Source organism: Cloeon dipterum, chromosome X (assembly GCF_949628265.1).
Source record: "Cloeon dipterum chromosome X, ieCloDipt1.1, whole genome shotgun sequence".
NCBI classification, from domain to species: Eukaryota; Metazoa; Arthropoda; class Insecta; order Ephemeroptera; family Baetidae; genus Cloeon; species Cloeon dipterum.
In genome coordinates this window covers 24,665,030-24,680,700 of record NC_088790.1, presented here as the reverse complement: position 1 = coordinate 24,680,700, position 15,671 = coordinate 24,665,030, and the positions used below count along the sequence as shown (strand labels likewise).

The 15,671-nt window shown below is 38.7% G+C and overlaps 2 long non-coding RNA genes and 1 pseudogene across 2 annotated transcripts; 2 read left to right on the top strand and 1 right to left on the bottom strand.

Moving 5' to 3' along the window:
- LOC135945404 (bumetanide-sensitive sodium-(potassium)-chloride cotransporter-like) overlaps positions 1-15,671 on the bottom strand; it is an 84,124-nt pseudogene that overhangs the window by 4,981 nt on the left and 63,472 nt on the right.
- LOC135945495 (uncharacterized) lies at positions 5,066-10,975 on the top strand. The gene is made up of 2 exons (XR_010575432.1): positions 5,066-5,543; positions 5,873-10,975. It is a non-coding gene; the product is annotated as an uncharacterized LOC135945495 (long non-coding RNA).
- On the top strand, positions 13,774-14,798 carry LOC135945493 (uncharacterized). The gene is made up of 3 exons (XR_010575430.1): positions 13,774-13,983; positions 14,034-14,130; positions 14,184-14,798. It is a non-coding gene; the product is annotated as an uncharacterized LOC135945493 (long non-coding RNA).

Here is a 15,671-nt window from a genome sequence, read left to right as displayed (position 1 = left end):
AGCTGCAGAAAATAATAATAGAAGTCAAATCTGGTTTTAATATTCATCAGCGATGACGAACCTCAATTTCAGTAATCCCTTCGTACAGCTCTCCAAGCGTCGGCTTCTTTTTAGTCTGTAGAGATTGATTGCGGTAAAACTCGAGCCTGGGCAGGGCCTCCGGAGGAAGCCACAGGCCTGAATGGGCTGACGGCCGAAAATTAGACATTTCTCCGTCTAGAAAAAAATGACAATATCCGTTGCCTTCCAGGCGAGAGCACTCTGCACAAATTGAAGATCAAATACGCATTAAATTTTCTTTGCGGCTATTTTATTTGTTCACTTTTAATAACACCTAAAAGGGAACAAAAAATGAAGGCTATATTATCGCTATTATTCACGTGAGAAGGGAATGAATGATTAAAGTAATATGGGACACCCTTCAAGAGCCGTTCTGATTTTCTTTTAGCGTGTATTGCTACATTGTGTTGCATGTCGTACCTCTCGAAAAAGGAGACGTCTATCAGGATTATCCTTTTCACACAAAGAGACTGTGAACAGTATTAGCCAAAAGGTAAAAAGCAATATAAATATTTTTCTATTCTTGGTAAAAATCATCCATGCGTAGAAATATCTTTTAAATCGTACAAATTTGTCATAATATCTTGTTGAGCGCAGTAGGTACACCTGAGTTGTTTTTACAGCGGTTTCACGTATGCTTTTTATCCGTGTACAATACATTTAGGACAGATTTTAAAATTGAGTCACATGAACAATGGCAATAAAGTGTCAAGCAGGAACTGCATAACCGACACGTGCCAAACATGGTGCAGTGCAGCGAGCAGAAAAAGGGTTACGCGACACAATGGAGAAGTTATGTATTTTATGCTTTTATTTAGTGCTCAAATACGCCAACAGATGGAAGAACCATAGACTTTCTTAAAAATTTAGTCTCAAAACTTTCAATGGCTACCAACGCCTATGGCTTGGAGCTTGGACAAGAAGGACCAGCGTGAGAAGCATGTGCTCATCTTCGACCTGGGTGGCGGCACCTTCTACGTTTCCATCCTCACCATCGAGGACGGTATCTTCGAAGAATTCCACCGCAGGAGAGGGCTTGGAAGGAGAGGACTTGGACAACCGCATGGTCAATCAGTTCGTGCAGGAGTTCAAGAGAAAGTACAAGAAAGACCGGACATAAACAAGAGAGCCTTGAGTCGTCTCAGGACTGCCTGCGACCCTTTCTTCCTCCACTCAGGCTTCCATTGAAATCGATTCGCTCTGGTGTTGCAAAAAGATTTACCACAGAGCCAAAACCAACCGTCACAAACAAGTTAGTTTCTATGAACTAAAATCAGTTTTAAAAAGTCTCAGTTTGGTTAAAAGTAGATGACAGTGAACAGCTAATTTTAATGTTGGATGGATCCATGTAAAATGACACCCTCTTTGGTAAGTGGTCTTCAGATCTTGACGAAACTCGGTGGAAATGTTGCCCTAGGGAACTGAAGTTGAACCCTAAAATATTAGGTCAAAATTACAAAAATTGCCTATTTTACAGGGGTTCAAAATTTGAGATTTTTTTAAAAATGTGATGTTTTTGGCGATTTGTAACTTGGACTCTGTTAATGGTAAACACAAAAATTGGGTATCCAAAATGATCTACGTTTGATGCCCAATGTTGCGAATCGCCATCAAAATGAAAGGCAAATTTTCTTCCCAGTCACCTTCTCCAGTACAACAAAACTGATTTTGCTACCGCATGGGCGCTCAGGGACGAGCGCAGGACGCCCGGGAGCATCTGTTGTACAACGTTCTGGCCTGCACGGACCTTAGGGGCGCCATGACAAGGCGCCCAGAGCACCGTAACCAACCACCGTATTATGTATATGAATTGGCCCTTTATTTTTCTTTTTATGCGTCTAACAATAAACTCACTCTCCTTGCTTACTCTCGTCTGCGTTCGAACAACATGTTGTGCCACTAAGAGATGAACCAGCGACCACCAGGGCCGCGGCGCCCTTCGGAACGAGCAGCAAAGGAGAAGCGACCACCCCCGACACTTAACCAGCACGAGAGCAGAGCTCTCCTCGCGCTGAGGGGGCGGAAACCCCACAGCGACGCGGCAGATGGACAAAAGCGAGAAAGCAGGTCTTCGGACAAATGTACGCTGGCTCAATGCCCGTAGTAGGGTTGGGTATGTCAACTGATATCAACCTTGATATCCGACTTAGATATCAAGGTTGATATCAGTTGACATTTTTGACCGACAGATGGCATTTTTCATGCCGGTTTTCGCATAAAAGTTTAGGATCAAACTGTACTTTCCGTCCCCAAACATGGGCGTAACCGATATTGAAGTTTTCGCAATGCACAAAAGGCGCGAAAAATGTCTCAGCTGATCGATCACAGATGATCTATCAGCTGTGGTCAGCTTATAGTAGCTTTTGTGTTGAATGAAAATTAAATTAAATTGTTTGTAAACAAATGTGCCAGCAACGTCAGGTAGGTCAGGTTAAACCCTGACAACAATAAAGGCCACACACGCCAGCTGATCGGTCACAGATGACCTCTGTCAGCTGGCAGTACCATATTTACTTGTTGAATTAAAATGATAATAAATTGTTTGTAAACAATTAATTTTGATTTGAATGGTGAATAATTAAGAACCTACTATTGTAACTAATCCAATCAAAATGAGTTCAAATAACGCAAATATTATTGCGAACATTGCTCTGCTGATGGCATAGCCCCAAATTACAAATTGAAATACTTAATACAAAACAGCTGCTATGGTTTAAGGTAATTTCATTCTGATTTCTCTTATTTGTATCTATTAAAATCAATTATTTAATACCAGATGAACGCTGAAGAGCACATATGATATGGAGAAAAACACTCCAATATTTTAATTTGAAGATAAATTGACGCTCTCAAATTATCAGCTGATAATGTAAACATCAAACTTAAAATTAATTTTAAAATGGCACAGTTAAACTATAATATTTTATTAATTACCTAATGATAGCTATTAATTAATTAATTAGACACCCATGTGACGGGAAGGGGGGAAGGGAAAGCAGCCAGATGCAAATTTTGGCGCCATATGGTTGGAGCCGACACACCCCTTATCAAACATCAGTTTTAAAGGCGCGCAATATTTAAATTATTTGAATACTCATCACATGACTGCGGAAAACCGCCATTTTTCAAAAGTTTTCTTAATTAACCGGTATTTATGAAAAAAATCGGTGAAAAATGCTTAAAAATCGGTTTTTAAGCCTTAAAAATAGCCATAACCGGTTTCGGTTCGTCCAGCAGCCATTTTTTGATCATCTGGAAATATCAACGTTGATATATCAAATTCTGATATTTTTCGGTTGATATATCAATTTTTTGATATTTTAAATATCATATCAATATCAGATATTTGATATCGATTTTTGAGCTAGTACCCAACCCTAGCCAGTAGCGTAGGTCTTCGGACAAATATGGCGGGCGTTTGGTTAAATCCTGTAAAGCGTCCGGTACGCTGGCTTAATGCCCGGAGCGTAGGTCTTTGGACACTAGTTTTAAAAGACGTTGTAATGGAATGCTATGCCGAAAAGCGCAAGGGTTACGGGAAAAACAACACGGTTCATGGGTAGCGATTTGTAACCGTCGCAGAGAGAATTTTAAGTTCCTTGGTTACGGTGCTCTGGGCGCCTTGTCATGGCGCCCCTAAGGTCCGTAGCAGGCCAGAACGTTGTACAACACCCAACAATTTTCCCACGATGACCAACTTCGTAGGTAAAAGGTCAAGGTCACTAAATTGGGGTCAAACGTTTCGAAAAAAACCCACATATTTAAGTACATACAATTTTGGAAATTCAAAATAGCCAAAATGTGCCTCATATATGCATGGTAACTAGAAGAGAGGAGCGTAGAAGGGAGAGCGCGCGCAGAACTTTCCAGCGCATGCCTCACTCAGTCCCATATACACGCCATGTTAAATTGAAATTGGTCTGCGCTGACGGTTGGAATCGGTCAAAAAGCTCACATGATCTGGGGGCAGATTACGGATTACGGCAACGCAACCTTGAGAGAAAATGGCAACGCTATAGGCATAAGAATTGTATTGTACAGTGTTTCAAGGTCGAGCTAAAAAACGGTGCCGTAATCCACCCCCCCCCCCCTGGTGCAACCGGTACCAATCGAACGCTTAAGAGTTTGTCTATAATATATGTTGGAATGAAACTGGTGCTAAGCGCATGCTTCGAGAAAACCACGATGTAACAAGAGCAAATTTAATGCGCGTACATGCGTATGTAGACAATAATCAGTAGACTGCTGGATTGCCGATAAACCAATGAGATCACGTGAAACTTGTCACGTGACCCGGCCCACGCTCCGAGCTCTGACTGACTCCCACTGCCACTTACTTGCCTTGTTCACGTCTTGGGTGATGCGCAGATGAAAAAAGGGACATACTGCGCATTAAATTTTGATCTTTTGCATCGCAGTTTTTTCGAAGTATACGATTAGCGCCGGTTTCATTCCAACATATATATTATAGATAAAGTCATAAGCTTTCGATTGGTACCGGTTGCACCGGATCATGTGAGCTTTTTCAACTGATTCCAACCGTCGGCGTGGACCAATTTAACATGACGTTTATATGAGACTGAAAAATGCGCTGGGAAGTACAGCAGCTCTGCGCGCGCTCTCCCTTCTCCGCTCCTCTCTTATTACGTTCTCTAATCGTAAAACCATGTTATAAAAAATTGGCGAAACTTATTTTTTTCGTTTTCGAGATATTTTGAATTGAGTGTTTTAAGTTGATGTTTTCCGGGTATTCCGATAGTAAATAAAAAACACGTTCCGCTTAATCTCAGCTTCTTTGGGTCACATTTACAAAAACCGCACACCGTTCGATACGTAAGTATCTCAAGTGATCATGAGGGTGCCCATTCCCCTTCGAACCCTTAACCACCACCTCGAAAGCAGACAAAATAAGTGTTTTCTAATTTTTTTCTCAAACTCAATAAATAAAGCGTGATAACAGTCAAGAATGTCACTCTCAATATAATAAAAATAGTTAATAATTTAAATTACTTTGCAAAGAAAACTTAAAAAATTAATTCCAAGCTACAAATCACCAAAAACATCACCTTTTTCAAAAATCTCAAATTTTGAACCCCTGTAAAATAGGCATTTTTTTTAATTTTGACCTAATATTTTAGGGATCAACTGAAAACCCTAAGGGTAACATCTCCGTCGAATTTAATCAAGATCTGAAAACCACTTGCCAAAGAGGTTGACATTTTATATGGATCCTACCTTTCAAAATTTAGTCCATTTATTTTTTTAAATCAAAATTAGGTTTACAGAAAAAAGATGTAAAAAAACCTCGAGAGAGAAGAAAAAATCAAGATAATTTGCGGGACCAGATGTTTCCTATAAGCGTAAAAATATTTAATTAATTAGACACATTAATTTTACCTTTTCCAGTTCAAGACTTTGGATGAGACTATCAGGAAATAGAGCCAGCAAAATTGAAATCAACATATTTTTTGGAATGATGAGGAGTAATCTAAAACAATTAATTCTTTTGAGGTCTTGGGCAGTCGAGCTGGACCAATTGAGCTGGTAAAAATTTGATCACGTGAGCAGCCGCCGTGAGTCTGGCAAGGCTGCTAGGCCTCAAGAGTCACGCCTGCCACCGATGAAAATGGGTCAAAATTAAAAAATGCATGAGAAAAAAATGTCTTCTAGCCCTTCTGCTTTACGTTTTAATTAATGCCAGCGACGCAAACAATCAGTGAAAATTTCCAGCCGTCGCCTTAAATCTCGCGGCTGAGACCTCTCATTTAATCAAAATAAATTTCAAATCATTACATCCATTTTTTCGTTTCAGATTCTCACACTTCAATTCAAGATATATGGACTCTGCGGCCAAATTTCAAATCGACCTTGAATTATGTAGCAACGCCACGCAAAAACTTGAAACCGCCGCCCCCTCCCGCCGAAATGCTTGCTTTCTTACGGAGCACCGTTGCGATATCACCGGAAAGATGTCACCCTTTTGCCCAGCACGAAAATATCGTTTAAGCTAAAAAAAATAACAAACCTACTGTCCATTCTTTCGAATTAAGCTTTAGAAAAGCTAATGATGAGAAACTGAAACGTGCTGTCCTAATGACTATTACAATTACGTGAGAAAATTGAGTCAATGAGCTCCCTGAGCAAGATAAATTAACGAAAGAGCACCATTTGCAAGAAATCAGCTGATTTTTTCCTCAAGATTTAACCCAAAGCGATAAAATTCAAACTAGTACAATCAAAGTCTAATATTCACAATTTTCAGCTGTTGAATTTCCCACGGTTAGCAGCAACCCGCTGTTTAAGTCAAGTCATTAATACGGATAAAGGATTTGGCATAAACAAGGCGATGTTAGTGGCACTGATGTATCAATAACAAAAGGGAGAATCGGTTTTCCCTGCAAAGAATCGGTAATTTCCAAATGACGGCCGTCCAGTCTTGAAAACACCGAATGTCCCCTCAATTAAAAGCAAATTTGTGCTTGCTTTCAATTAGCCGTTGATTTTAATTCATTTTGGCTAATTTTGGCTTGGCAGCAAAGTAGAGTTAAAATGTTGATGAAACATGCTGGATGGAAGAAAAATCAGCTGATTTCTTTAAAATGGTGGCTAACCTTGTTTTCTTTTGCATTTAAAGTTTAAATAACGAATATAATGTGGCATTTTTGCTGAATTAGAGGCTCTCTGGCAATGAATTCGTAGACCAAAGTTCTTCCACATCCCCTATTCATTTTAAAAAAGAAATACTTATCCGTTCTACAATATCAACATTTGAATAGAATATCAGCGTTAACCTTTTATCAATATTCTTTCAGCCACACTCCGTGGAAGTTGAAAATTTATGGCGTTCAATTTATGGCAATAACCACTCTGACCTTCCATAATCCGCGAATTTCCGTATTTCATTTCATATATTAAGATAAATCTGCTTCTGTGGTCTAACAGTTTTCCTCTGCTTCTCAATTATTAGTTCCCTACAAGGTTTCGGTTCCAAACGAAAATTTTACTTATGCTTCTTTACCGACTCCCGCTCTAATTTTCATCCCAGACAGAAATATGGCGTATTTAATGAAGGACTCTTTTGCTCTTCTTTCATGTCCGAATAGGGACGGTTAACCGAATAAAAACCGGTACTTTCTAATGAAATTTTCGCTACGGGATTTGTAATCACAGATTAACATGGAGTCGTTGCAAAACCTGAAAAGAGATAAAAAAAAAGGAGGACCGAGATCCTGCGCCGCTACAGATGTAATGATCTGAGATTAACATTAATTTTGTGTACGACTGGCGCAATTCTATGTGAAAAAAACCGGCACCGGCTACCGGCCGCACACAATGCATGGGTTAAATCTTTATCAAGTGGTCTGAGCGAATTGAAACCAAAACAATTTCTTAAAAAATTAACGCGTCACTTAAATTAAGTTTTCTTACCTGAAGTCCATGATTCAGGGCCACGCCTGTCATATTATATTGGGGCTTCCGTACATTATTTACGGATTAGCATGCGGATCAATTAACTCTTGAGGATATTTCCTTTGTCTTTGCTTCGATGGACTGATATTTCACATTCTAAATCATATTTAGGACCGCTATTATATGGGAGTTTCAAAAAGGTCCTATTTGTCTCTTACTTTTGCATAATTAAGAAACAAAATTGAAATTTTATTGATTTGTTTACAAAATGTTTCTACTCCAAGGAGAGCATATCTACTCTTCAACGCGGCAGCACTGTGATTTTATAAAATAGTGTCCATCTATTGAAAGGCTTGTCCCTTTAAGGGTTATATCGGAATGTCGCTGCTCTTGAGAACTTCAAAAGGTGTGGAATGCGCTGCATTGAACCTGCTCCAATAAAGCAAACCAGCAATTCTTCCGTGGGAGGAAATTAAAAGTTTAGAAGATATGACCACCAACAGAGCGCATTTCCCCGCACATTAAATATATTCCTAAAACATCCATCGCAGCAAAACAGAATAGGATATCATACCAGAGTCAATGATCTGAATAGGCAGGCCTCATTGCCTACAATTTTGTAGCTATACTAGTGAACGATTTAAATGGCTAAAGCCTGTGTTTGCGTGGCCTGTTGCCATTTCTTTTTGTGCTTTCAACGGGAATATTTATTGGCCCTGAAAAGGGCCGATTTTAGCGACAAGTAATGAATCTAGTCGCCTTGTTGGTCGAATTCTTCATCAGTAATACTGAAGAAACTTTCAATTTTCCCCATCCACTTGGCAACCTCTTCAGTTGGCTTTTGCGGATGAGAGATGACCCCCAAACGCTGGTATCTCCGGCGACGAAGCCTGTACCGATTGCAGGCGTTGGAGTTCCCTTCTATTTCTTTATTTTCTCCCATGCTGCTCCTGCGATGTATACTGCCTGACGGTTTGAGGGAGACTGAAAGTTCTCCCGAGAATCCGTGTTATTTTTATTCTCTGCTTACCGACCGGGGAGTGCGCATCTCCCTTTATAAGGCTCCTCCCCCAATAGCATGATGCTAACAAATATTCGTTCAAATTGTGCCTAAATTAAGTGCCTTAACAAGGTCCAGATATTTTTTTTTTCAATTGCATTCCTTGCTGCCACTAGCATAGGTGAATAAGAACAAAAATCAATTTTTTAAATGAATTATGTACGACCTAGGGCTAACAATTCATTACCAGAAAGCCTCTAATTCAGCAAATATGCCTCATCTAAATTCGTTCTTGAAAATGGGGGCTAACTTTATTATATTTGCATATCAAACATGAAGCTATGTTTAAAATCGAGCATTTTAAAAATTCAGGAGAAAAAATGTCTTCTGGCCTTTCTGCTTCAGGTTTTAATTTATGTCGGCAGCGTGAAAACCAGTGGAAATGGTCAGCCATCGCCTAAAATCTCGCGGCTGAGTCCTCTCATTTACTCAAAATAAATTTCAAATCACTACATCCATTTTTTCGTTTCAGATTCTCACACTGTAATTCAAGACTTATGGAATCTGCGGCCAAATTTCAAATCGACCTTGAACTATGTGGCAACGCCACGCAAAAACTTGAAACCGCCGCCCCCTCCCGCCAAAATGCTTGGCCTCTTACGGAGCACCGTTGCGATATCACCAGAAAGATGTCTCGGAAAAACCCCCCCTTCGCCCAGCACGAAAATATCGTTAAAGCTAAAAATAACAAATCTACTGTCCGTTCTGTTTAATTATGCCGTAGAAAAGCCAATGTTGAGAAACTGAAACGTGCTGTCCTAATGACTATTACAATTACGTGCGAAAATTGAGTCACTAAGCTCCCTGAGCAAGATAAATTAACGAAAGAGCACCATTTGCAAGAAATCAGCTGATTTTTTCCTCAAGATTTAACCCAAAGCGATAAAATTCAAACTAGTCCAATCAAAGTCTAATATTCACAATTTTCAGCTGTTGAATTTCCCACGATTAACAGCAACACGCTGTTAAAGTCAAGTCATTCATTTTCGGTTAAAGGATTTGGCATAAACAAGGCGATGCTAGTGGCACTGATGTATCAATAACAAAAGGGAGAATCGGTTTTCCCTGCATTGAATCGGTAATTTCCAAATGACGGCCGTCCAGTCTTGAAAACACCAAATGTCCCCTCTATTAAAAGCAAATTTGTGCTTGCTTTCAATTAGCCGTTGATTTTAATTCATTTTGGCTAATTTTGGCTTGGCAGCAAATTAGAGTTAAAATGTTGATTAAACCTGCTGGATGGAAGAAAAATCAGCTGATTTCTTGAAAATGGTGGCTAACCTTGATTTCTTTTGCATTTAAAGATTAAATAACGAATACAAATGTGGCATTTTTGCTGAATTAGAGGCTCTCTGACAATGAATTCGTAGACCAAAGTTTTTCCACATCCCCTATTCATTTTAAAAAAGAAATACTTCTCCGTTTTACAATATCAACACTTGAATACAATATCAGCGTTTACCTTTTATCAATATTCTTTCTGCCACACTCCGTGAAAGTTGATAATTTATGGCGTTCAATTTATGGCAAAAACCACTCTGACCTTCCATAATCCGCGAATTTCCGTATTTCATTTCATATATTAAGATAAATCCGTTTCTGTGGTGTAACAGTTTTCCTATGCTTCTCAATTATTAGCTCCCTATAAGGTTTCGGTTCGAACTTCCAACCTGGAATTTCTCTATCTATTGACAAGCAATTTAAGCAAATATATTTTAAGGTGTTATCCGTGTCACCTACATATACTTCAACGCCAAAAGTCCCGTCCAATTAACCTCCTAAATTTGAAGGTCAATTTCACCCGAAACTGTTCAACGAGCTTCCTGTCCAGAAAAATACCCGATATTGGCCCGATTCTCATATAACCTCTTATACTTCTGCTTGGGATCCAGAATTTTCTCGAGAAGTCTTGTAATCCGGATCTTCTGAAAGTTTCCCGGGCTCTAGTTCGTGCAGTCTCTCCTCACTCCAATAGATGGACTCAGGTGTTGCCAGTTTAAATTGAAGTGATATTTTCCCCCCAAGAATTCTAAGCATTTTATAAACAATTAATGAAAATTTCAATGTATGTTTTAATAAGACAAATAGGACCTTGTTTCGGTTCCAAACGAAACTTTTGCTTATGCTTATTTACCGACTCCCGCTCTAATTTTCATCCCAGAATGAAATATGGCATATTTAATGAAGGACTCGTTTGCTCTTCTTTCATGCTCGAATAGGGACGGTTAACCGAATAAAAACTGATACTTTCTAATGAAATTTTCGCTACGGGATTTGTAATCACAGATTAACATGGAGTCGTTGCAAAACCTGAAAAGAGATAAAAAAGGAGGACCGAGATTCTGCACCGCTACAAATGTAATGATCTAGATTAAAAACAATTTTGTGTACGACTGGCTCGATTCTTAGTTAATTAAAACGAGATTTAAAGTCTAATTCGAGAAATTGATAATTTTTTTAACTAAATAACCTTTCTGAGTCTCATTATCGGTGATTTTCTCCGAATTTCATTTCATAAATTTTTATACTTCAACCTTATGTTATGATTTTTTTTTGTTCGTCTCTTTTTTATAATTATCGATATTGTAATGAATTGGTGCAATGAATTCTGAAATTTTGCCTTTCTAGGCCTAAAAGAACACTCTCAGTTCAATTTTCATTGGCTTTAAAACCAGTTTTCGTACACTTAAGAACGAAATTTGGCTAAATTCCGCACTTTCTCCCGTGAAACGATCCATGAATGAAAGTTATGGGCTTCTTATTATTTCATAAATCCATCTGGACTCTTTAAAAGTAGCACAATGTTTAAATGGACCAGGAAGAATATAATGTGATATGCATTAGTGTGATTATCATCCTATAAATCATTGAAAATCGAGAATTTAAACTACTCATAAGCACGATTTTAGCTATAATACAGCCTTAACCGTCAGCTCAATGCGCGCGCAATCGCTGGTCCCGCTGCTGACTATAAACGAAGAGACTTTGTATCAAAGCGATCACTCTCCCACACAACACGGAACACTACACTTCGCAGCAACAACAATGCCGAAACGGAAACAAACAGCGAGGATGTCAACCGGCGGAAGGTACAGGCCCTATCGCCCCCGGCCGTTGGATCAAGCCATCGCTCTTCCTCAAGAGCAAACATTTGAGGGCTTAGTCTCACTCGCCGCCGACTCACCTCACAACATCGAAGACGTCCGTAGCATGACTGAAGAAGAACGTGAACAAATAGGCGTCTAGATTCACAACTTGCAGCAGAAATCGGCCCTTTTCAGGGCCAACCAATTTTGCCGCTAAGAGCGCAAAAAGCAATAGTAGCATCAGGTCCTTTCAAACACAAGCTTCAGTCATTTAAATCGTTCATCGGTATAGCTTTAAATTTGATGGTAATGCGGCCGCTATTTTGAATTACCCTGAATCCCAACCTGCTATAACAGCTGTATTTCCAAAAATTTAAATAAGTTTCTTTCATGCCCGTTTAGAAATAAATTGTGAAAATCGTGCACGGAAAAATGCTATTTTATATTAGCTTCAATAGGCATGGGCAATTTCCGGAATAAAGTGTGCGGGGCTAGGAATTTTTCCTAACTTGCTGGTATTCGCGGGCATTACCAGTTTTGTGCGTTATAATTCGCTTCATATTTAGAACTTATAATAGACCAGTTTAACCATAACACAAAAAATAAACGGTGCCTCAAAATCTGGCATTCACAGTAGTTAAGTGTATTTTTCAATGATTTATTTCGTTGAAAAATTTATCTTTAACAGAGTTCATTGAAATTTAGCTTTATGAAAATATTCAAGAAAGGTTAAAAGGCATAATGTTAGGAGGTCTTAAATGAAAAAAGTTATTACATTTTCTTTTGTAATTAATTTTGATAGTATAATTTTGTGTTGAGTTTGTATTTATCAATGGATAGCTTGCATTTTGGAGAAGAATGACATCATGTGTATGACTTGCCATAAAATAAATAAAGTTTGAATATTAATATTACCCAATTTTAATTATATTTCCAAAATAACATAGAAATGCAAACCAATTAAAAATTAGCAATTTTTATTAGCTTTCAGGGCATATGCGAAAGTAATTGATCTAAAATTAAATACAATATTACAGTCTTAAAACTTAAAGCAATTGATCAGGATCAATAATTTTTTGAATTATATTCAGCTGTAAATGAGTATGGCGTCGAGGTCAGTTTTTATCCAAAATCATCTTATAATACTGGGGCCTGCCTATTTGGAACATTGACTCTGGTATGATATCCTACTCTGTTTTAGCTGCGAAATGCTCTGTTGGTGGTCACATGGCTTCTAATCTTTTAATCTCCATCCAGTGCATAGTGCGTCAAGTCCACGGGGAAACATTTTTTGTCCGGAGCTTACCTTTTCCTGAAAATGATTTCCCAGATTCGGCCCAGTCCCGGGAATATCTTCTAATGTATTTGTAAAACCCGAAACGTGAAAACTTCTTCTCTTGAAATCCCGGCTTGCTCGTCATTCCAGCATGCGAAATATGTCTCAAAATATTTAGTATCGAGATAAACGTGCATAGTTTTAATTTTAAATATAATCATCATTTCTTCTTTCACTCTTGTGTGTTAAAAAATTTAATATCGAAGCAGTTTCAGACGGATTTAGACATTTTGGAGGTCGATTGGACATTGGACGGGATTTTTGGCGTTGAAATTTTTACGTGACACTTAAGTATTTGTTTAATCTAATTGTTAATTTAGATTAGTGAAATTCCAGGTTTGAAGCTCGATCGGGACTGGGAGCGCTCACTATTTACTCGTTATCTCAAAAATACCTGAAAATCTGGTTGTGAATGATGAAAGGTGATGGACTGCTGTAACTCATCTTGAATACGTCCCCTTTCCCGAACTTCCAACCTGGAATTTCTCTATCTATTGACAAGCACTCTAAGCAAATATATTTTAAGGTGTTATCCGTGTCACCTACATATACTTCAACGCCAAAAGTCCCGTCCAATTAACCTCCTAAATTTGAAGGTCAATTTCACCCGAAACTGTTCAACGGGCTTCCTGTCCAGAAAAATACCCGATATTGGCCCGATTCTCATATAACCTCTTATACTTCTGCTTGAGATCAAGAACTGTCTCGAGAAGTCCGGTAATCCCAATCTTCTGAAAGTTTCCCGGTTTTTCGTGCAGTCTCTCCTCACTCCAATAGATGGACTCAGGTGTTGCCAGTTTTAATTGAAGTGATATTTTTCCCCCAAGAATTCGAAGCATTTTGTAAACAATGAATTAAAATTACAATTTATGTCTTAATTAGACAGAAGTAACTGACAAATAGGACCTTTTTGAAACCCCCATTTAATAGCAGTCCTAAATATGATTTAAAAAGTTTAATATCAGTCCGTTGAAGCAAAGAAAGTGGAAAATCCTCAACCGTTAATTGGTCCAGATGCTAATGGACATCAAGTAAAAAAACTTAATTAAGAGACACGTTAATTTTTTAGTAACTGTTTTAGGATCAATTTACTCAGACCACTTGACAAAGTCTCCAACTGGGCATTGAGTGTGGCCAACAGCCATTTCCGGGATTTTTCTAAAAAAATCGCGCCAGTCGTAAGAAAAGTTATTTTAAATTTCAGATCTTTACATCCATTGTTTCGTTTCAGGTTTTCTCACAACTCTAAATGAATCTGCGATTTCAAATTCCGTCGCGAAAATTTCTTTAGAAAATTTCGATTTTTATTCCGTTTAACGTCCCAATTCGAGCCTGTCCAAGATGAGCGTAAAATCAATTCACAAGCCATGCCATATTTATTGCCGGAATGACAATGGAAGCGATTGAGTCTGTAAATAGGCAAAATTATCGTGCGGAACCGAATCATTTTGGAGAGCTAATAATTGAGGAGCAAAGGCATCGTCCCAGCGCATTTCATAAGCCTCATTTTGCTGTAAACGATAAAAGAATAATGAAACCACCGAGTGAGGCAAAAACACAAAATTTGTTCCACTTTTGATGGCTAGCGAGATTCAGGAGCATGGTACGGAGTTTAAAGAGTACCGTGACTGCTTCCACGATTCTATTAGTCAAGAGCGGTATCACAATTTTACCATTGATCATTCTTCTAATTGCTTCAACATCTGTTTGATGAAATATATAGCGCTTCTTGGTTTTATTTTTATTTACCTCTGAAAATCCATACTTATATTATCGCGGAATCATTGCGGACTCCTAAAAACAACAATCGTTAACTTACTGGCTAAGAGAGGCAGCACTGCCCAGAGGGCTCAAGGCATCAGGCAAACTGCCTATTAAAACAAAAATTTGAATTGCGTTAGTGATATTAACACTATCTATATTTGCGATAATCAAGTTGACCTTTAACTTTCATTCAGTGTCTGGATTTAATCTTAAATATTTTTTACAAATTCCAGTTGATTATTTAATGTTATAGATGTGTTTTTTGTCTTCTTTAATTCGATATTACGATTGATTGGTGCAATACATTACGAATTTGCGACTTTATCCGCCTTCAACCCCAGCACTTTACGCAAATATAGGTGTTACCCATGTCACCCACAAATTTCAACGCCAAAAGTCCCGCCCAATCGACATCCAAAGATTGTAGGTCAATTACACCTGAAACTTTTCACCGAGCTTCCAGAAAAATACCCGATCTTGGCTCGATACTCCTATAACCTTTAATACTTCTGCTCGTGATCCGGAATTTTTTCGAGTATTCGGGGTAATTCGGAGATTCTGAATGCTTCCCGGGCTCTAGTTCGTGCAGTCTCTCCTTATCCCAATAGATGGACTCAGATAGGTGTTACGATGACGTGTAAAGTTTTTCCCTCCAAGAATTCTAAGCGTTATACAAGCGTTCATTGATCTACGACGAGCCGAGTTAAACAGATCCGAAACATCAAAATCATGGACAAAGAAAAGCGAGCAAAGCGGAAGAAGTTGACTGCGAGGATGTCTACAGGTGGCTACTACAGGCCACCTAGGAGAACTGCACCTGCAGTTCGGACAGAAATTCGTCGGCCTCCAGCCGAAGAAGAAGAAGAGATTCGCGTTGTTTTGGAAACGTCCACGATAACGATTGAAGAGTTTGAGTCATCTGGCTCACAGCAGGGCAGCGAATAACCGCTGCTTC